The sequence below is a fragment of the Grammomys surdaster genome, unplaced genomic scaffold (assembly GCF_004785775.1).
Source record: "Grammomys surdaster isolate TR1022 unplaced genomic scaffold, NIH_TR_1.0 137, whole genome shotgun sequence".
Taxonomy (NCBI): domain Eukaryota; kingdom Metazoa; phylum Chordata; class Mammalia; order Rodentia; family Muridae; genus Grammomys; species Grammomys surdaster.
This window is the reverse complement of record NW_021604595.1, coordinates 5934274-5956151: the sequence shown is the minus strand read 5'-3', so window position 1 is coordinate 5956151 and position 21878 is coordinate 5934274. Positions and strand designations below refer to the sequence as shown.

Sequence of the window (21878 nt, the reverse complement as noted above, 5' to 3'; positions counted from 1 at the left end):
CAGACAGACACATACACACAGACACAGACAGACACAGAGACAGAGAGAGACAGAGACCTCCAGAACGTTCCACTCAACTCTGCCCTCCAAAACCCTGTGGGAACCAGCCTTGGATAGTGCTTTCCCTGGCCCCCATAGCCTCACACACTGGCATCCCTGGCTCCCATAGCCTCACACACTGGCATCCCTGGCTCCCATAGCCTCACACACTGGCATCCCTGGCTCTGCGTTTCCTCTGTCTGCCCTGCTCCTCGCTGGCATCTGTTCCTGCATCACATCAATTGTCTCTGGGCTGCAGATGGCTGCAAACAGAAGGCGCTCCGGGCATGGGATCTTAGGAGATGGAGAGAGTAATGGCAAATAGCAAATGACGTCTTTCCATCACAAGTAAACTTGTCAGCCATATTTGCTGGTGGAAATTCAAATAGTCTTCTGCATTCCAGTGTGTACTTAAAGCCGTGGGGGAGGAGGGCTTCAGATGCTCTGCTGAGAAGTCTGAACTGGTTCCTATAACCCAGCAGTGGAGATGGTGCTTCTTGCCCAGGGCAGCTCGAAGGAAGTAGCATAGCTAGGTGGATTAAAACAACAGAAATGTATGCTCATGGTTCTCCAGACTCAATGTCCAAGATCGAGGTGAAGGAATGGTTACATCTCCTGTCAGCCTCTGGCATGGGCTGGCAAATTGCTTTCATCTCTGCCCCCATTCTTACAGGCCCTCTGTCTTTACATGGCCATCCTTTAACAAGAACACTGGTGCTGTTGAACTAGAGGCCCATCCTGTTCTGGTGTGACCCGACAGACAGGTCTTGGCTAAGTTATGATGGGGCTATACCCTCAATACCTTTACCTACTGTAAGTGAGTGTACATTTAAGACAACTGATCTTAGCATATTTACTTCAGACACGCCCAGAATATACACATCAGCCTACAGCTGAGCAAAACCTACCACAAAGCCTGCTCCTTTTTTTGTGTGTGTCTCATGAAATTGAATGAATGCAAACTGGAAGAGAATAAACATTTATAATCATTGTCCAGGTATCACACTGGAAACCTCTGTAATTATATTAATAGTGCCCTTTGTCCATATAAGGTCACACTCTGAGATACTAGGAGCTAGGATGTCACCTTATCTTTTGGAGACGCCTGTTCAACCTACATAAGTTGGGGGGTCACCTAACTAGAACTACACCTAAGCAGAAAGGTGCCCAGGGCTACATCTTGTAAAGGACAGAAAAGGCCACAGAGAGACAGCAGGGAGGGGCCAAGAAGGATGAAACTGCCTTGTTACCCCAGAACTGACCCTGTCAACACCCCCAACCCCCGTCTCATCGTCTTATCCCATGTGTGTGAGCTGCTTTTCTTGCCCTTGTTATAAAATCCCCCAGGGAAGTTATTTTAAGGGAGGAGGGATTTGTTTTGCCTCACATTTTGATGGAATACAGTGGTTTTTCACATAGTACACCATGTCTGATTCTAACACAACTCTAAATAAATTCCCTTAATGGTAATAGTAACAGTTGCAATTTTCCATGTGCTTACTGTAGTTCAGACACTGGGCCACTCGTCCTATGAACACTTCTTTTAATCCCCACAATTTAGGGATTTAAAGTAGGCCTCTAGTTCATGACCAGCTCTGTGCAAGCTACCTTTGGTAAGCGCTTCTGTATGGTGAGATTTCCCCCTGTCCAATCTATTTAAATATTAGTGCATCCGAAGGCCTGTGATTGGACAGGAAGAGGAAAGAGAATCAAGATGGAAGATGAACAAGATGATTCAGAACCAGCGTGGCTTTAAGTAGCCACAGGTAGTTATGAATATTTTGTAGGGTTAGAATACTTGGGATAACTTGTCTAAATTGTGTGGGCATCTTATGTATTGAGATTTTATTGATATATAAATCTGACTGGTTAACTATAAGCATTAAGAGTTTTGATTTTACAGGGTTACTGGGTATTGTGATACCTAACTTCGAGGTTGGTGGTTGTTGCACAGGGCTAGGCAGTGGAGTTGGCCTAGGGGCTAGGCCTAGAGCCGCGGAGGCTGAGTTGATGCGGAGGCAGCAACCACACCAATGTCTGGGGGGCGCTGGGCCGGAGGATCTGTGAGATAGGAACACCTGCCTGGGGCCATGGGGGCCCACCAACCAGAGAGGTTTATGGATGAGAAAGAACTGGCTCTAGGGAGCTGGGAAAGCTGCGAACGGTGGTTGGTCAGTCGGTCGTTGTTTTGGGGCTAGCTGTGGAGGCAGGAGAGATGGGAAGCTAACTGCTCGATTTTTATACCACCCGCATCCTAGAATAACACTTATTTTAATCCTCACAGCTTAGGGATTTAAAGTAGGTGTCTGGTTCATGAGCATAGCACCAGCTCTGTGCAAGCTACCTTTGGTAAGTGCTTCTAAACTATTAACTCACTTAATCCTGTTATAATCCAATGAGATCACACCCTATTATATAGATGCAACAACAAAGGTTATACTTGTGATAACAAGGCTTCCCATTCGGGGAGGGATCCCCTCAAACCTGTTCTTGCCCACCGAAGCGCTGCTCTGCCTCCGTTAAGAGCAATAGATGACCCCAGCACCACCAGAAGTTGTTTGTTGTTGGGAACATGAATTGACAGAATATACAGAGAAGGTACTTTGTTTTTGTTTTCTTTGTTTGTTTGTTTTCCTTCAGGATTTTAAGCTTAGAAATAAACAAAGCTGCACAGAAATGAAAAGGAAGAAGTGGAGCAGGAAACAGAAAATGTGAAATAAAGATCTGTCTCTGATGTTTACTCCCCAACCCAAGACTATAGTCACTGGTGGTCTATAGAGCATGGGGGGGGGGAGTCACTCTGTGATGGAAGGCTTGCCTAGCATAGGCAAGGCTATGAGTTCTAATGCCAGCACTTCACAAAGACATGCTCTTATGGGATAAGAGCAGTAGTCTTCAAAACAACAAAAGTATCACGCATACAAAAGAAAGTGTACCGTGGATGGCAGCACTCATGGCGTCTCGAACTAAGCTCTCCAGCGAGAGATGAACAGGGGCTTCTGAGACAGGCAGAAGATGCCCTTCCTTGAAACTCAAGCCTAGGTCCTGCTCCTGGACTCAGCCATCTTCCACATAGCAGTGAGGATCTTGCTCGAACTCCAATCTGATTGTCACCTTCTTCCCTGTCAGTAATATTCAGTGACTCCTCTCCCTTGCCTACTAGATAGCCCAAAGCTATCTTTCCCCAACACTTTCCCCAACCCCTCTTTGCATCATGCTGGGCACCATTTATTTGGGATGAACATGAAAGTAACATCTGAGTCATCCGAAGACCATGATCTTGGGTTGGTGAGATGGCATGTGGAAACCACAAAATGCTAGATGTGGTGGAAGACATTTGTAATGCCAGGACTCCTGTAATAAGGTGGGAGGGAGAGACAGGAGAATCTGCCCGAAGCCCATGGGCCAGCTAGCTTGGAGTATGTATCATAGCAGAAACAAGAAAGACTCTTTCAACAAGGGGGAAAGATCTGATTCCCAAATCCATGTGTGCAGACACACACACACACACACACACACACACACATAGACAGTACACATAAAGAAACATTAAAGAAAAGTACAGCTCAAAGGCAGTGAGTTGTGTGTGCGTGCTCCTGTCTCCAAGATTCTTTTGACTTTTTGAAACAGAAATTCTGTCTCCACTGAGTACTCATCCTTGAAGACTCCACCCCCCCACACCCCTGATAGTCAGTTTTACTTTCTGTCTGTCCTTATATCACCATTGTTCTGGACTGCTCTGACCCCTTCTTTGTCTTTAATTGGATCACAGTTATGTCCAGGATTATGATATCAGAATTTATCACTCCAGGGCACAGACAGCTCTGCTTAACTAAAACCATCTTAGATCTTACTAAATTCCCCACCTTCTGGGATAGTAAAAACTCAGGCATAATTACCGGTAAAGGTACCTGCCTGGAGGATTTCATGGTAACCAACTTCCTCCACTGCAAAATGCAACAGAAGCTCTGTCCACTCTTTAATCATCTTCAGCCCTTCCTGATCCTCAGAGTTCGCACTGTCCCAGCAACCATCCCCAAACTCCTGGACCAGCAGTCTGACATTCTGGGCGAGTTTGGGATCTCTAAGCTACTATCTCCAGGTCTCCGATACCTATCCTTTCTCCATCTTTTATAGCCCCCTCACCTCTGTCTTCTTCCCTCTCTTCCTTCCTCACTTGCAAGCTCTCTTTCTCAGCAGCATACCCTGGACACATCCCTCCTCCCCACTGCTGTTCTCAAAGTCCTCCTTCTCTCCTCTCCACCTCTGGGATCCTTAGCATCCCTTATTCAAAGAGCTCAGAACATTTACAAAAGCCTTTGACTTCAAGAAGCTTCTGGTTTTTTGCCCTGAAAACATCCTGAGGCAAGGACAGGCAGAGGGCCAGTCTGCCCGTTGATGTCGAGCAAATCGCAAAACAATCACTTAGAACATTACTCTGCTATATTTATGGAGTTTTATGCTTTCCCCCTGACTGGACTAGACACAGCTGTGGAGCCAGTGTTAGTTCCTGTCTCAAACATCTCTGTGGAATAGCTTTTCAGCAAACACAATGGACAACAAGAACTGAGGTAAGCCAGAAGTTTTCATCTTCTCTCTTTTTGATGAATACACAGAAGCATAAAAGACCCAGTGTTGAAGACAGGTAGGGGATGTGGAAATATAATTCTATTACTAATAACATTTATTTTATTGTTAAGAGTTTTCTGGCTTAAATAGTACACACAATTCAAGATTTGAGAATAGAAGAAAAGTACATTTAATTTCAAAATTAGGGTTTATTGGTTGGTAAAGAAGGAAAAGCACCCCCTTCTCGCGCTACAGGACAGCCTGCCCTTAGTGCTATGGTAGCCTGGGATTAGTTTACTCCAGCATGGTACTGGTTCATGAAGATTCCTTACTCAAAATGCTTAGGTTCAGAAATGTTTTACATTTCAAAATTCTTAAACTTTTGGATATTTATGCAATATGACCTGAAAACTCAGAGATTTGAAATATACATTCATTCACTGAAGTGTTGGAGGTTGGACATAGGGCTTGGGGATATTAGATAAGTGTTCTACCACAGGGGTGGGGTGCATCCCCTAATCTTTGTTGCCTGGAGTAGGAGATTGCAGGTAGGTGTGTGTGTGTGTGTGTGTGTGTGTGTGTGTGTGTGTGTTTCTTTGTTTGGAAATTTTGCCTATTTGGTTTACTGTCTTTGAAACATGTTCTAGTTCGAGTCTGTTATTATGATAAAGCACTCTGACCAAAGCAAATTGGGAAGGAAAAGTTTGTTTCATCTTATACCTCCAAATCATAAGTCATCCCTGAGGAAAGTCATGGCAGGACCTAAGCAGGAACTAAAGCAGAAGCCATGAAGGAGCATGCATTACTGGCTTGTTCTCTGGCTCATGCTCAGTTATACAGCCCAGGCCAACCTGCCTAGGGATTGTGTCACCCACAGTGGCCTAGTGTCTCCCACATCAACCATCAATTAAGGAAATCTCTCACAAACATAGTCCCTGATCTGATCAAGGCAATTCTTCAGTTGAGGTTCCTTCTTCCCAATTAACTCTTTGTTGGTGTTGACAGTATAAAACCAACCATCTCAAGACAGAATCTCCCTGTATAGTCTAGGCTGGCCTAGAACTTGTGATCCACCAGCCTCAGCATTCCCAGTGCTGGGATTTATTTATGTGTGTATGTCTAGCCAAATTAGTAACCTTTTAGAAGTGATAACATGATGCTCAGAAAGTTTCAGGTTTCATAGCATCTTGGGGTTGGGGGTTTCAGTGGTCTGACCTAGGCGTGGGAGCTGTACCTACAGGCTCAACCAATGCTCTGCCAGTGGGGCTAGACTCTGGGAAAGAGGGGAGAAAATCAATAAGTGAATGACTTCAGATCCACGTTGGGAACAAACCCCAGAACTCCAAGGGCCTCAGGTGACCTCCAAGCCAATGGGGAACAGCATGTGTTCTGTCCTAGTGGGGAGGCTGGGCAGCAACGGCTGCCTGGGGTTCTTAGCCAATTCTGATCAAGAGAGCCTCATCATGCTGGGTCTAGGCAGAGAATAACCTCCTGCAGTGGGCACAGCATCCAGACAGTTCTCTGGAGCTGGCCATCTGCAGTGGCCAACCCCATTAACTGACCCTCTATCCATCCTCTCCCATTCACTTCAAAGGACACCCCATGAGGGAGAGAGACAAAAGGCTGTCAAGGGGAGTTGGAGGGAGGGAGGGAACTGGCTGAATAATTAGCCCCACAACTTTCAAAGTAGTCTGTAATCATTAATTAATCCACCCACCTGCGGTCCACAGGCAGATGGGCGCTCATCTCCCTCCTCGAGCCGCCTCTTGCTAACTGGAGCCTGGGGGCTGTGTGAATGTGTACGGGGACCGCAGCGCCACCTGAGAGCCAAGGGACAGAGACCACAGGCTTTGGCTTTGAGATCTGCTGAGGATGAAAATCTGCGGTTAACCTGGGTGAGGTGGCAGACAGGAATCCAGAGGCTTTGAAGACAGACTCCACTCCGTGGCTGTGGGAGTGGGGTGGAGGGTGGGAGTTTATTTCTAAAACACTGGAAAGGTGACAGCTCTGGACCTGCAAAGCCGTTGTGTGGCTGTGTCTGGATATCTGGCTGTCCTGAGCATCCCTAAAGGAAGAGAATCCTCCCTCCTCCCAGACTAGGAGGACTCCCACTGGGCAGGTGGAGAGGCAGCTGATCCCACCTGCAGCAGAACAAGGTGTCTAAGGCAGGGAACATGCCTCCACTGCAAGGCTTCCCAGACCAGCTACATGCATGGCCTTTGCTAGAAAGCTCAGCCCACAGGAACTTGACTGGCCAGCAGACTGGAGTTGGGAATGCTGCAAAGAATCCTGGGGACTGACTGAGCCATGTCACGCAGCCTGACCACCGCTCTACCACTGAGCTTCATGCTCAGCCCTCGTTTTACTTCTTATTCAGAGCAGGGTACGGAGAGTCACACCTGTAATTCCAGCACTAGAGACCCTGATGCAAATTGATTACTATAAGCTCAAGGCTAGCCTGGCCTACTTACCAAGTTCAACACAACAAAAATAAAAATATAAAACAGGGTCTTAGTAGGTTACTCAGGATAGTTATGCATTTGTGATCTTTCTTCATCCAGACTTCCAAGTAGCTGATATCACCGCCTCTACTGCCACGTCCAGCTGTTTCCTGGATCTTAAATCTTTCAGTCACGTCCAACCTGCGATTCAAAGGCTCCCAAGCACCCCAGGACAGCTATGAATACAGTGTAACTCCAAGGTATATGCTTACTTGAAATAGTATGAGGCTGTTTTTCTTGGCAACTTGATTGGGTAGCTCTCTGAGCATGAATTTTTGTCACAGTGTCAGAAGGGTTAGACAAGCCAGGGGAGAGGATCTTTCACTTCCTGATAGGCAGACTATAATATATTGTACTATGTAATATATAATATATATAATAATAAAATCAGGCTGCATCTTAAGAATCTGTCCTCACAGGTGAGTTCACACTTCCCAGGTCTGCATTTCTAGCAAGCCTCAGGAGAAACCTGTCGCCTGAGCGATAAGCCAACCAAATCTCACTGTGAACTCAGTGATACTCATCCCAGAAAACTCATGGGAATACCTGTCCCTGAAGCATGTGGATCCCAAAGACAATGTCTTAAAACAGTTTGGACCAGAAGAGAGGAGTCATGCTAGCAAAATGAACCAGAGATGGACGACACGTGGGGGCAGGGAGGGTGTGAAATGGATGATGCTGATGGCACCTACTGCTACCAAATGCTCACTGCAAGCCAGCTGCACTTTTACCCATTGCATAGGGAGCTGTTCCTTCGCTCATCTGTACCCAGGAGGGGGCTGCTCATGCCATGCCCATTTTTCAGAAGTAAGAACTGAGCATGCAGCTGACTCCAAGGATCATGTGAGTGGAAGAGATGATTTTCAACCTCTGAAAAAAAAAAATCTGTTCCCAAGATAAGATCATGCCGAGGCAGCTGGCAAGCTGGCAGCCCTGCCTGGCTGAACCCCTTCTGCAAGGGGGCTTTTGATGAAGAGTTGGGTTTTCAGGGGTGCTCTCTGGAGATGGATTCAAAACATGTCTTCCAAAGGCCTCTTTTGGCTCCTGCAACCTTGGCAACAGCTAGACAAACCTCCTGGGCAGTCCCCAGTGGAGCATGTCTGTGGGGTCAGCCTGACTCCAATGGCTCCTTGTTTTCCCCATCTCCAATGGAATGAACTTGCATGCTGGTCTCTATCTCCAAGGGCACTCTCCAGATCCTTTCTGTTCTATTCTGAGTCCCAAACTGAAAAATATCATCTGCAGATTCTACAATAGTCAGACTCATAGATAACGAATATTATGGAGGTTCCTGGGAGTGGGAAGAGAAGTGAGGGGATTTCTACATGTGGATGTATAGTTTCTGCTAGGGACAATGAGGGTTATAGCTGATGGTCACATAGCACTGTGGCTGTATGGACAGCCACTGAATCAAACACTTATAAGAGTTAAAGTGATCAACAGCACCTCATCTCCATATATTTTTACCACCATTTTAAATACATTATGACAGGAACAAACTTGATGATGGTATGTGAAGTTAAGAAGCTGACCGCAGAAGGACTGATTCTGTATGATCCGTGTCCTCACTTGAGGAACAGAACCAACCGAATGATACACATTAAAAGGGGGTTTATTAGATTGGCTTACAGGAAATGGTCTGGGTTGTCCAACAATGGCTGTCTTCATACTGGAGAACTGAGACCCCTGTAGCTGTTCAGTTCGTGAGGCTAGGTACCTGGACCATCACAGTTGGATGCTGAAGGCCTGGAAGATTCCTGGAGAGCTTCTGGTCTTCAGCCTAGGTTTGAAGGCTGGAGAAGAATAACAACAGCAACAACAGGGTAGATGAATCCGACAGCAAGATAGGACAGAGTAGATGAACCTGCAGGTATGACTGGAAGGCAGCCAGGCAAAAAGCAAAAATTTCCCCACCGCTCCCTCTAACCCCTGGACTTCCTTTTTCCTGGCTGTCACCCACACTTGGATGGGACCTCTTTTCACTCCATGTACCCTCATTAAGAAAATCCCTTACCACTGTACCCAGTGGCTTCCCTGTTGGCCAATTCCAGAGCCACAAGGCTATCTGCAAGATGTATCTAGAAGTCTCTTGACCTTCCTAATGCTGCCCTTAAAATACAGTTCCTCATGCTGTGATGACCCTTAAACTCACTGCTACTTCATAACTGTAATTTTGCTACTGATATGAATCATAATGCAAATATGTATGTTTTCCAATGGTTTTAGGTGACCCCTGTGATAGGGTCATTTCCCGACCTGTAGGCTGAGAACTGCTGATCTAGAACATTCATAGGAAACAGAGCTTCAGTTGGATGAACTGGGGGAAGAAGATGGGAAGCCATTGTTTAACAGAGTTCAAGTGCTGAAAGGGAAACTTCTAGGGATGAACAGTGGTGACTGTCGCTGTATATCTGTGTTGTGTAGAGTCTCTCCAATGTACACTTTAAATGCTTAAAATTATAAATACTCTATCGTGTATATTTTGCTGTGATAAACAATCTTTTCTTTACATAAGGACAATATTGGGCAGCGTACCATCTAAGACTTTTCTTTATGTGAGTGTGAGAATTTTTGGTCAGGTACAGTAGTATGTATACACCTGTAACTTGTAACCCCAGCCCTGGGAAGGCTGAGACAGGAGGATAACCATTATAGGCTAAGTAAGTCCCTATCTCAAGCATAACAAAGCAAAAGCAGGCACTTTCCATAGAGTAAAGAGACACTGACCGCTTCCCCCTGCTACCGGGATGAAGACCACCATGGCCTTTTTAATCCCAGAAAATACTGTGGTCACCTTCATAGATGTCGCCCAGCCCTCACACCCCACCAGAGATTTAGTCTATAAGGAAACTGACCAGCTACAGGCTCAGTTATCCTGCAGACTGGACCTTTGGGAATTGCTACTGAAGAGATGTCCCCTTGCTTTCTTGAGCTGGCCTATCCTTGTGACCCTGGTGCAAAAGGCCAGTCCCCAGTAGTCTGTTCCTTCCTCAATCTCAGGAGTCGGTGCAGTGAGGAGAGGCTGCAGCAGGTGTCTGTGATTCTGCCATTGACAGCAACAAGCATCAGCATGAGGCCTGCTCAGGAAATCGCTGATGGCCAGGCATGCAGACCTCCACTGAATGCAGCTGGGAGCCTGCCTAGGCTGATGTCTTCAGGCTGGTCTGTTCTCCCTTCCTGACAAGGGCCTGCATTCCCCTGCCTCCCTGTCTGCAGATTCCTTGGGCTCAGCCTCCAGTGGCAGCTGAGCTTTGGACAGGGTTGGTTTTTATGACTGGAGCTGTCGCCTGGAGAGACATGTTTTAAAATTCATGACCTTTCCCATTAGGGTTCAGAAAACAGATCAGACTCAGAGATGAAAGCTGAGTTGATTCTTTCACGGGTGTCTCCATCCTCCTCCCCAAACCCTGTACCCACCCCTCCTTTTGGTTTCTTCCTCCCCCAGACTTCCTTCTCCATTGTCCTCTCTGATCTTTTGCATTTAGCCCTGTTTTTAATCCCAAGGCCAAATGAAAATTGCCCTGTCTCTAAACAGAGGCCTCAATGAAGCCTGACTCTCAAAGGTATCTCCCTTGGTCAGGTAGGGAGAGGCCAGCCAGGGTACAGCTGCTGTCCCAGAGAGATAGAGCACACTTTAGAGTTAAAAGGGAGCCAGGCAACAAGGGCTGGGGAGTAGAAAGGCCCATTCCAGGACAATCCTTCTAGGACACAACAGGGACCACAATCAGGCCAATAGGCATTCTGCAATGCATGCCTTGCCAGAGAAATTAAAGAGGATTCTTGCTTCCTGCCAAGGTATAAACAACAACAGAGTTCCCAGGGAATCTGTCCTCAGCTGCCCTTCTCTGGAGCATCTCTCATTCTGGGCTTCTCTGGGGGCTCCAGTGAAAAGCAATCAGCAGCCTGGTTCGCCAGAGGACCAGGAGGACTCAGGCTCTGCTCCAGATTGCCATACAGGAAACTTGTGGAGTCTTACAGCACAAGGAAAAGGGAAAAGAAGAGAAGAAAACTCTGCTGACTTCAGGAACATTTGACACCAAGGACTCGTCACAGCCACAGTGAGAGATTGCATCCCTTCCCCGAGTGATGGATACATTTACTGAGAATGTACTCACTAAATTCTCTATATACATATAAAGCTCAGTGAATCTGTTCATAAGCCTCAGAAAGTAGATCATTTCAACCACGGGTCCTGATGCATCAACTCAGCCACAGTACTCACAGTACTTGGTCAAATGCCTTTGAGATATAGGTATTATCTTAGGGTTTGTATCCCTGCACAAAGCATCCTGACCAAGAAGAGAGTTGGGGAAGAAAGGGTTTACTCAGCTTACACTTCCACATTGCTGTTCATCACCAAAGGAAGTTAAGACGGGAACTCACACAGGGCAGGAACTTGGGATGGAGGAGCTGATGCAGAAGCCATGGAGGGGTGCTGCTTGCTGGCTTGCTTCCCCTGGCTTGTTCAGCTTGCTTTCTTATAGAACCCAGGACCACCAGGCCAGGGGATAGCACCACCCTTGATCACTAATTGAGAAAATACCTTACAGCTGTATCTCATGGAGGCGTTTCCTCAAAGGAGGCTCCTTTCTCTGTGATAACTCTAGCTTGTGTCAAGCTGACACACAAAACCAGCCAGTACAGGTATGGAGTTAATCTGGGGGTAAAGGTTAACACTCAGACTACTGACATTGATAGCCTGTGTAAACTAGATTACCCTGTATGTGAGTCTCTTTCAGCCAACTGAAATCCTCTAGGAAAAAGAACCAAATTTCTCTCAGAACCCTTGGACCTGGGAGGACATGGGAACTCTGCTCTGGGTCTTCAGACTTGGGCTGCTACTCAGCCCTGTGTTCAGTGTTCAGCCTGTCCGTCTACCCTGCAGATGTCAGGATTTCCACCCTGGAGCCAGTTCCTCAAGAGAAAAGCCCCTCTCCTCATGGAGAATCCTGACTAACACTCTTCCTGCGGTTTGAACGTGTCCCCAGAAGCTCATCTGTGGGGAACATAACTCATGTACTGGTGGTATTTGAAGGTGGGGTTTTCGGGGGCATTGTTAAGACTAAATTCAGGAGATTATGAGGGTGAGAGTCCCATGATTGAGTGACTTGAAGAGGCAGAAGACAGGCTTCCTCGTAACCATGTGTGTCAGCTTTTTCATTGCTCTGAGAAAATATCTAAGATGACCATCTTATGTGTGGGGGTTGAGAGCAAGGGAGAGTCTATCTCGGCTCCCAGTTGCAACTGTGTCAGTCTATGGTCACAGGATGCTGACACTTTGGGACTGCAGCAGTACATTCCACCACAGTCACAATGCATGGCACAGGAGATTCTCAAGGCAGCCAGGAAATTGAAAGAGTAACAGGAAGGAGACTGGGGTCCTTTGACCTTGGAGACCTCTTCGGTGACCTCCTTTCTTACACTAGGCTCCACCTCCAACAGGTTCTGTAACCTCTAAGTTCAGATATGGGCTCCCACCCAAGCCTATAGATCACAGACTTTGGGGGACACTTCTAAACCACAGTACATGTGAATAACGGAGCTGGAAAGTTCTCAGCAGATACAAGGATCTGTAAGATCTCCCAGCCTCCTGAGCTATAGAAAGTATTATTTTCTTCTCTATAAATGACTCTGTCTCAGGCATTCTGTTATAGCAAGTCCAAGGGGTGAAGACCACACTCATACACCCATTTTGCAGATGAAGAAACCAAGGCACAAGCAGTTTGAAGTCCTGACCCATATATTGAAGCTAGTTGTGTCTTAGTCAAGGCAAGAATGTGTGCAGCCTGGAACCAGATTGGGCCTCTCGCTTAGACATACTGAAGTCATGACTTATCTCACAGGAAGTCAAAGCTGCCAGTTCAGCAGCAAATCACAGGAGAAGAGAGGTGAGAATTAGAAGTATCTGTAGACATTTCAGACCAGTGATGTGTGTCATCCAGCTAGGCTTCACTTTGATGTGTGACTTTAAGTGTGTGATTTAAATCTCGCTGGGGCCTCCATGAGAACGTCACAGGCTGCTGATGGATTAAACGGGATAGTTTCATGAGCAAGTAATCTTTCCCAGGACAGGAATGCAAAGTCATACGGATCGTGGGATTAGACAACAGCTCCGGATTCTAATAGACTGAAGTCTGCACTCACCTGACCTACCAGAATTAGTCTATAAATAGCCCCCTCTCAAATCAATTCCGATTAAAAACCTCTTATCTGTGTATCATGCCGGTACCTATGGTTTGATCCCACCTGCCTGTGTTCACAGCCAGACAGTCTGGCTGTCTCCGTGATGGAGTTGATTCCCACCCGGAGCCAAGCAGCACCTCCAATAGGGGGAGGTTGAGTTCCCAAATGGGACCCACCTCAGTGACAGCATCAAAAGATCATGACGAAGTGCTCTATTCCCAGCTGGTGGCACTACTGAGAGAGCATGGTATAATGGTCATGCTAATCTAATCGATAGATTAGTCCACGGATCAATTCGTAGCAGAATGAGCCAGTAGGGGATAGGCTCTGGTTGGAGAAGGTGGGTCATGGACGTCATGCTTTCAAGGATGCGTCTTGCCACCCAACCTCCCCTGTGCCTGCTTCCTGGAGGCCACCATGTGAGTAGCTTTGCTCTCCTGTATAGTCACACCCTCTGCCGTGATGCTTGGTCTCGTCTCAAACCCAAGCAACCATGGCCTGAAAGCATAAGCTAAATACATCTTTCCTTCTTCAACTGGGTGATGTCGGGCATTGACCACACCAGTGAAGAGCAATTAACAGGCCCAGTACGTTCTTCAGAATGAACTCCATATTCCCCACATCTCTCTCAATGTTTAGTTTAAGTCATGTTCATCAGGCTATATATTCATTTGTACATTCTTGCACATGTATATCTTAAGTCTCCAGAGAGACTGTCAAATTCCAGAAGGAGGTAAACCTGCCTGGACTGTCTACAAATATTTACCAAGAGGGCCTGTAGGGTGATTTGAGAGAAAGTGGCCCCTATAGGCCCATAGGGAGTGGTGCTCTTGGGAGGTGTGGCCTTGTTGGACTAGGTGTGGCTTTTTTTGGAAGAGGTACATCACCAGGAGGTAAGCTTGGAGGTCTCAGAAGCCCAAGCCAAATTCTCTTCCTGCTGCCTGCAGATCAAGATGTAGAACTCTCAGCTACCTCTCCAGCACCGTGTCTGCCTACGCACCACCACATTCCCCACAATGACAATAATGGACTAAACTTCTGAAACCCCAATTAAATATTTTCTTTATAAGAGTCGCCATGGTCATGGTATCTCTTCACAGCAACAGAACCCTAACTAAGACAGCCTGCTACATATGGCAGAAGGTGTCTGTGCAGAAACAAAAGGAGACTACCTGTGGGATTCGTGACAGGAATTTCATTTTCACCAAATAGGGGCCCCCACACTAGGCTCAGAATGGGCAGATCCTGCTCTGGGTCCTGCAGCACTGAGGGTTCCAGGGAAGAGACAAACACTCACAGGATTCATCTCTCTGCTATTGATGTCTACCTGCCCTGACACTGACTTTGGCAGAACCTTCCAGAGCCTTCCCTTCTTTTTGACATCCAGAGAACCAAACTATCGGTTTGCAGAGGTACTGCAGTGGCCTTTGATTAGATAGGACCCGATTCACAGTCATCCTCAAAGAATTACAGTAGTGATGATGATGATGATGATGATGATGATGATGATATAGCTGATGATGATGATATAGCTGAGACAGAAATGAGACAGGAAATACAGAGCGACGGCTCTTGAAGTTGGGCTTCTTGCTCCTCTCGACCCATCCCCTGTGCCCAGCTGAGCTTTGCTGCCAGCTTGGAGCAGCAGCAGCAGTTTGATGCCAGTTTCTCGCGGGGTGCCACACTCCCTGACGCGTGCCATCCAGCCTAATCTACTTTAGCTGTATCGAAATGAAAAATGAATAGGAGGTAGATCTCGCTGCTAAAACATATGTGTCAGAAAATCATTACGAGTATTAAATTACAGCAATAAAATGAACCAGAACTAATCTTGCAAATTAAGATCCAATAAATTCTTTTTTCACGGACGCACCTTTTCTTTTAAAAAAAATGCAAAATAAGATTGAGACCAGCTGTATGAAAGCTGGGTGTATGACTACGGCAGACGGAATTGGGAAGACGTATGAGACCAGACATTTCAATATGATAAGTGGGCGTGTATTCTCGAGGGCAGGGGTGCAGGCTGGAAGGCTATTGCCCCTATTTCAAATGCTGTAATGATCTGATTGGATTTTACACGGATGTACCTATGTATTTACCATGTACAGTTTACACATGCATGTTCCCGTCTCTCTCCTCAGCATCCTGCCCTGCCTTGCTGACATAAGAAACTAGTACATTTCTGATAACCTCTTATTTTGGAAGAGAGGACACTGCCGTTTAAATTAAATCTGACCCTATAAACAAGCCTTTGGAGAGTTGCCTGCTCACTGGAATAACAGGATAACGTCCGCCCCCCACACCCCCAACCCTGCGGGAGAAAAGAGACTGTAATTAGTTCATTGTCCGTGAATAGGCACAAAGGAGGCGAAGCCCCGGACTGGGCTCCCTTTCAAGGGAGGATCTTGGGGCAGATGTTAATTAAGTAAGTAACTTCTACCATCTCCTGGGAACGCCGAGGAACACCGCTCCCCTTCCAAAAGGGACATTGAGGAAGGGTGTGTACCCTGACCAAGGACATACAGAAAGAGTCTCCAAAGAAGAAGAAGAGAAGCAAAACAAAACAAAAACAAAACAACAAAAAAAAAAAAAACAGGATTCATCTCCTCGCTGTCAGCCCTCCTGCCGCTGGCACTGGCAGAACATTCCAGAGCTGTTCTTCGATGCTCACCAAACTCAACTATTTATAGCTGCGCAATCATTATAAATAAATCTGTTTACACCGTGGAGCCTTGGCCCTGCATGAGTTAAATCTCTCGGCTGGCAGCTATAAATAGCTGTTACACGCTCCAGTGTGACGACTGACGGATACGTCCTCAAATTGTGACAAATAATGACAAGTTTGTTTGACAAACATTCCGCTGACATTCATCTGATTTTGAATAAGTGCTGCCTGCTTTCTTAATTTGGTCCCTGAGGCCCAGGATCTGGGAGACGTTCTTTTTTTTCTCCCTCCCTCACCTCCTGTCCCGGAACTGTCCTGCAGTCCGAGGTTGTTTTCTCCCCTTAATCAACTGGAAGGGATTGAGGCCATTTAAGGGGAAGCTTATTAAATCCACCATTTGTCTCCTGGGACAGTTCTGCTTCAGGGGCTTAGCAAGGGTCTGGGGAGTTTTGTTAATGACATGAGAGCCGGAGGGGGAGGGAAGGGAATGAGGGCCAGGCTGGGGTGTTGGGCAACGCAAGATACAATAGGAAGAAGTGAAATTGAACCCAAAAAGTTGGGCTCTCGGCTTCAAGTAGGCTCTGAGACATAGATGCTCAGAGAAAGACGGGTGTGTGGACAGAGGGACTCACAGCCTGGTGCTCCTGCTGAGTTGTCTAAGAGTAAGTTGAGGTCTCCAGAGCCTGAGGTCCTTTCTCTAGGTCAGCTGGTATTAACATGCATGCTGAGTTACACAGGATCTTAAAATACACACAGGCTTTGTCGCCTGTCTAGTGTGACAAGGTCCTTACGCTGGGAGAGCTGGGACAAACTAAACTTCTGCATCCAGGGCTCCATGTTCATCACAAGCATCGGGTGGCTTACTTCCGTTAAAGCCCTTCCAACCATACCTGCCTGTGGCTGCTAGCGCCCTCCAAGGGCTGGCAATTCTGAGAGCAGCCAGTACCATCTCCTGTTCTCTACTGCTGTGTCAGTGGTGACCCTGCAAGGGTCACCTGTACTGTCTCTCCATGTCCTCGTGGGCATGTATTCTCTCTGTGTATTAACTCCTGTTCGCTGCATCTCATTCTCCCATGTGTGTTCTTTAAGTGTGTGTGTATGTATGAGTGTGAGTGTGTGTGTGTGAGTCAGTGAGTGTATGTATGTGTATATATTATGTGAGTGTGTGTGTATGTGTGTATACGTATGTATGCGTTTGTATCTATGTGTGTATGTGAGTGTGTATGCGAGTGTGTATGTGAGTATGTATGTGTGTGTGTGTGTGTGTGTGAGTGTATATATGTGTGAGTGTGTGTGTATGTGAGTGTATGTGTATATATGTGAGTGTATGTGTGTGTGTGTGTATGTGTGTGTATGTGAGTGTGTGAGTGTGTGTGTATGTGAGTGTGTGAGTGTGTGTGTATGTGTGTGTGTATGTATGTGTATGTATGTGAGTGTGTATGTATGTATGTGAGTGTGTGGGGGAGGTACATATGCGAAAGTAAGCATGTACTCATATAAAGAGTAGAAGATCCTCTTGGGAGCTGTCAACACTGGTTTTTTGTTCTGTTATTTGTTTCGTTTTTGTTTTTGTTTTGAGACACGGTCTCTTGTTGGTCTATAACTCACTAAGTAGGTAAGGCCAATGGCCAGTGAGCCTAGGGAATCTCCTTGTCTCTGTCTCCCCAGTGCTGGGATTACAGGCGCATGCCCTCACGCCCCACTAATTTTAACATGGGTGCTGGGGATTAGATTCAGATCTTCACACTTACAAAACAAGTACTTTCCCAACTAAGCTATGTCCGAGCCCTCTCTTTTCTGATCTGTCCTCCACAAAGCTCTCACCATCCTTTGAACATTCGGCCCTCACCACAAAGCTGCTGTTCCCTGCTTACCTCCTTCCCAGCCTGAGATGGGACTGTAGAAAGGGGACCGCACTCTCAGAGCCTGCTTGAGTCTGTTTGATGCTACTGTAACAAAATGCCAGGGTTGAGGAACACACAAGTAAAGAGCTTTGGGGGCTGACAGGGGTGGGTGATGGCAGCTGCCTGTACTCCAGCATGAAGGTGGTGAGGTGTGGCGATGGGGATGTGTGTGAGGCAGACCATGGCAAACAACAGGCAAGAGCATTCCTGTGAGGCCCACTCCTGGAGGAAGTAACTGAAGTCATGAGAGAACTACATTAATCTCTTCCTAGGGTAGTGCCCCAGTGACCTGGTTACCCTCCACTAGGCCCTGTCTCTGAAAGGTCCACCACACTGGCCCTATCAGACTGAGGATCAAGCTGTCCGCACACAGAACTTTGGGAAGCCTCCTCAAATCATATCCAAACCACAGAAGTGTCTATGAGAGCAAAGCAGGGCAGTCTTAAGTGTGTGTCCTAGTTCCCCTTGCTTACCCACACTATCTTAACCCTGGTTCCTCTTGAAGTAACTAACTTCCACATCCCACTGGTCTCCATCTGCCTAAGTTATTGCAGACTTAAAGCTCTGGTCAGCCAAGTCTTAAATGATCAACTCTGTCCTCTTACATAGCATGAATCTACGCTCTGCCTCACAGTGAGTTCCTCCCTCATCCCAGAGTGCATGCCCTCAGATGACCTGGTCCCTTTCTGTGCCCAGACTGGCTTTCTGGACCCCTAGTGAATGTCTGTGGGAGCCAGGGCTTCCACAAAGCTGGCCAGCCAGCTGCCTGCATCTCCCCTGGATCCCTGCCCTCTTATCCCTGGCTCCCTCTTAGCACCAGCCTGTCCTAATCCTGCCTCCCTCACAGAGATCTGTGAATTCCCTCATGTTTAACCCTCTTTCCCAGTGGTCAGCGGTGTACTCCCTTAATCATTCTGGTACCATCCAGCCTGATGTCTACCCAGAATAGGGTGATGGTGAGACTCAACTTCCTAAAAATGCCAGGAAACAAAAACAAGCCAACAACACCCAGGGCTGAAGAGATGGCTCAGCTGTCAACCACTGTCTGCTCTTGCAGGGGACACACGTTTGGTTACCAGCACCTACATGGCAGCTCACAGGAGACTATAACTGTAGTTCCAGAGAATCTGTCCCTAGGGTGTCTGAGGTCCCTTTCATGAGCTCATGACAGAACCCAGAACAGGGTACATCAGAGCCCACGGAGGAGAAGCAGATGCAAAGTGGTGACAAGCTAACCACCAAAGTGCAAAGCCACAAATTAAAAACTCCTTAAAGAGCCAAATCCTTGCTTAAAAGTTACAGCGGTGGGGGGAGGACTCCGGGTCCCTTTGTGTATTTCCGTATTAGCACAGTCACACTTGGCCATGCAGATGTCAGTTCCAATAAACACCAGGGCTTTCCAGGGCCCCGGCCTCTAATTGAAGGGATTGTTACTGTTGGTGAATGGCTGGGGAATTAATTAGTGGAGAGCAAACCAGTTCATAAATGCCTGCTTTGTAAGGGGTCCTCACGTCCTGGGGACCTCGACTCCTGTGGCCAGCTAGGCCTTAGGAACCCGTGCCAACAAACGGTATTTATTAGCCTTATCGGCCTCACCTGGAGATGGTCCCCCCAGCCCCCAGGCATCACCGGGTTTGTTTCTTCCGGGGCCCAGCAGGCATTATGGGAAAAACTCCCTCGGATCTTCTGGTTCTTACTCCCACTGCCTGACTGAGTTTATGAAAACAGGCCTCATTTGCAAGTCAGAGATGGAAACAAGAGCGGCTTCACACAGCCCACGCCCGTTCCCAGTTAGTGTGCAGGTTCAAACACGTGCTCACGCGTGCACTACAGCTACAGCACGTGCATACTCACAGCTGCTCAGATGGTTGTTAAGCAGGGTGCAACCGATTCCAAACCCACTTCTGAGCTGGATGTAGCAAGCCGACTCTTCAGGTAAGCCGCATCCTAAGGCTTAAGATGAGGCTTAAGATGATGTGGGGAGGGGCAAGTCTCCCAGGCCCCCTGCCTCTTGTAAACACTCGGCTCCCCGAATGAACACAGCTGCTAGTTTTGCAAGCTACCCCGGGTAGACCGCCATGGATGCCATCTTGAAGCCTTTCTTTAAATTGGGGAGTGGGAAGGAAGCTTTATGCTGTTAAGCATGTGGAACTGAAGATGAGTTTTTAGAATTGAAGTCTTTTTGGTTTTTTCTCTTTGCATGGTTTTTGCTAAGCTGCATACATGTTCATGCTCAATAGTAAACTATGTTTCTAGCCCACTCTCCCACTCCAGTGAGTGAGGTTAAACTTTTTTGCATTAAAAAAAAAAAATCCCTCTAGTGTTGGTTCTCAACCTCCCTAACACTGCAACCCTTTAATACAGTTCCTCATGTTGTGGTTAGTGACCCCCCCACCATAAAATTATTTCTGTTGCTATTTCATAGCTGTAATTTTGCTACTGTAATGAATTGTAATGTAAATATTTTTGAAGGTCGTGACCCCCAGGTTGAGAACTGCTGTTACAGACTCTGGACGGGCCATTCCTGTCTGACCTTTGCAATAGTGTTCTGGTCTTGAAAATTACCCTGAGTCACAAAGGAGACTGCGACAGACTCTGCACTGAGACCTTGTATGGTTGGCCTTAGGAGAGGAAAAATAAAGGAGGGATTTATTCCCTGGAAGTGACATTCTCTCCTCTTCTGTGGCTTTATCCCTTCTTCCCCACAGGGCTGCTTCTCTGGCTCCTGTCACGCTCTCTGCTTTGAGTTAGGGTCCGGTATCAGTTACTCACTGTAGAATGAATTAACTCAATTCACACCTAACTCCAATGTTAGAAGCGAGTATTTCATTTTCATTCAGCTATGTTTGCTTTTATAATAGAAGTATAGGCATCTCTGAAGTCAGAAATCAGGGCTCCTGGCTCCTGCATCTGGGGGAAAGGCAAGCCCTGGGAGCAGCCACATAGCTCTGTGATAAATATCTCCACTTTAGCCATAGCATATCACCAGTTACTACCCCTGTCCCTTCAGAAGGAAACCCCTCAATGGGCATACTGCTAAGAGAATGACTATAAATAACGTGTCATCTGCCAAGGCTCATAGGCCTGGGGGTTTGAAAAGTAAGTCTTTATACTTCCATGTAAAATTGTACTTTCTCCATATGTATGCCGAGTAACAGTGAAATAAGGATATATCATGATCTATGATGTTACATTAAGAGATGACTAAATAACATCCCAGAGAAGTGAAATCTTTAAAGGTCAGTCACCGATCAACAAACTAGGTGCTTGAACTAGGAAAGAGGTGAGGTGGTCTCTGGCTTCTCTTATTTCAACTCCAGATAGTCCCAAACAATGAAAGGGATGTAAAATGGCTATTCCTTGATAGTGGAAATGATGGACCAATCTGGGTATAGTGGCACATTCCTGTAAATCCAACACTCAGGAGGTGGAGACAGGAGGAGTAAGAGTTCAGGGCCATCCTTGACTACAAAGCAGGTTCAAGGCCAGCCTGGGCTATATGAGACTCTGTCTCAAAAGGGAAAGAAAATGAAAGAATTGGAAAGAAAAAGAAAAGAAGAAGAAAGTCTGAGTCCAATCCCCCCAATGTTCTCTCCTCTGGGAAATCTTTGGTAAACAGGCTTTGGAAGGGAGGCTGACTGTGTGAGCCTCTGCCGTGTATCAGAATCCACTCTCAGAGAAGAGCAGTGAGGAGAGCATCTTAGAAAGGCTAATCGCTTGTCACTGCTGCCTTCCACTATTCCGGCCCATACCCTGCTCAGGATACAGAGAGGGGCAAGTCCCACAGGAACTATCTGATGTTGAGCTCCTAGATGGAAGACAATATCTCAAAGCAGAAGGATGGCGGGATTTTCATCTTCTGTCACAGATAACTCAATTGACTCAGGTTTGTGGTAGACCTAAGGTCCCCCCTGACAGGCCCAACATGGACATATACAACCACCCACTCCAGACTTTGTGCCTACTACAGTTCTCTCAGTGCCACCCACCTCCTGTCACCTGAGATCAGTAGAGATC

The 21878-nt window shown here is 46.9% G+C and overlaps 1 long non-coding RNA gene across 2 annotated transcripts in view; it reads right to left on the bottom strand.

The window, feature by feature from the left end:
• Positions 1-8703: 8703 nt before the first annotated feature.
• LOC114617672 overlaps positions 8704-21878 on the bottom strand; it is an 81788-nt gene continuing 68613 nt past the window's right edge. For both annotated transcript variants that reach the window (XR_003710836.1, XR_003710837.1), the window contains exon 3: positions 8704-8902. This is a non-coding gene — a long non-coding RNA (uncharacterized LOC114617672). The remainder of the gene's footprint in view (positions 8903-21878) is intronic.